The sequence below is a fragment of the Carlito syrichta genome, unplaced genomic scaffold, assembly GCF_000164805.1.
Source record: "Carlito syrichta isolate Samal-C Ts95f unplaced genomic scaffold, Tarsius_syrichta-2.0.1 Scaffold106380, whole genome shotgun sequence".
Classification (NCBI taxonomy): domain Eukaryota; kingdom Metazoa; phylum Chordata; class Mammalia; order Primates; family Tarsiidae; genus Carlito; species Carlito syrichta.
The window spans coordinates 8,224-8,639 of NW_007050476.1; the positions used below are offsets into that span (position 1 = coordinate 8,224).

At 48.6% G+C, this 416-nt stretch overlaps 1 protein-coding gene across 1 annotated transcript in view; it reads left to right on the forward strand.

Moving 5' to 3' along the window:
* Positions 1–416, forward strand: part of RSPH6A (radial spoke head 6 homolog A) — a gene marked incomplete at its 5' end in the record, with an annotated part of 8,777 nt that overhangs the window by 4,925 nt on the left and 3,436 nt on the right. The gene's annotated exons all lie outside the window — the stretch shown is intronic.

Below are 416 nucleotides of genomic sequence, written 5' to 3' on the forward strand. Positions count from 1 at the left end.
GGTGCACTTACCAGCTCTGTCCGCCAGATGGCGAGACGCTTTTTCATAGATGTTCCTTTTCAGTCTCAGTGAACCTTTTGAATCTCAGTTGCCCCATGACGCAGAGTCCTGGTGGGATTGTTATTGACAGTGGGGGTCTCTCTCTGTCACCCAGGCTGGAATGCAGTGGCACAATCATGGATCACTGCAACCTCGACCTCCTAAATGCAGGGAACCCACCTTGGCTTCCCAAATTACAGGTGTGAGCCACAGCACCTGGCCTGAGTAATGTTGATACTTTAACACATCGCTGGCAATTTTTTTTCTTCTCTAGAAGCTAGAAAAAGGCATGTTTGCTTTTGCCAACTCCCTTCTGGCCGTACCCTAATTTGCCAAATATGCCTCTGAAAGCAAAAGACCCAGATCTGGAGTTCCAC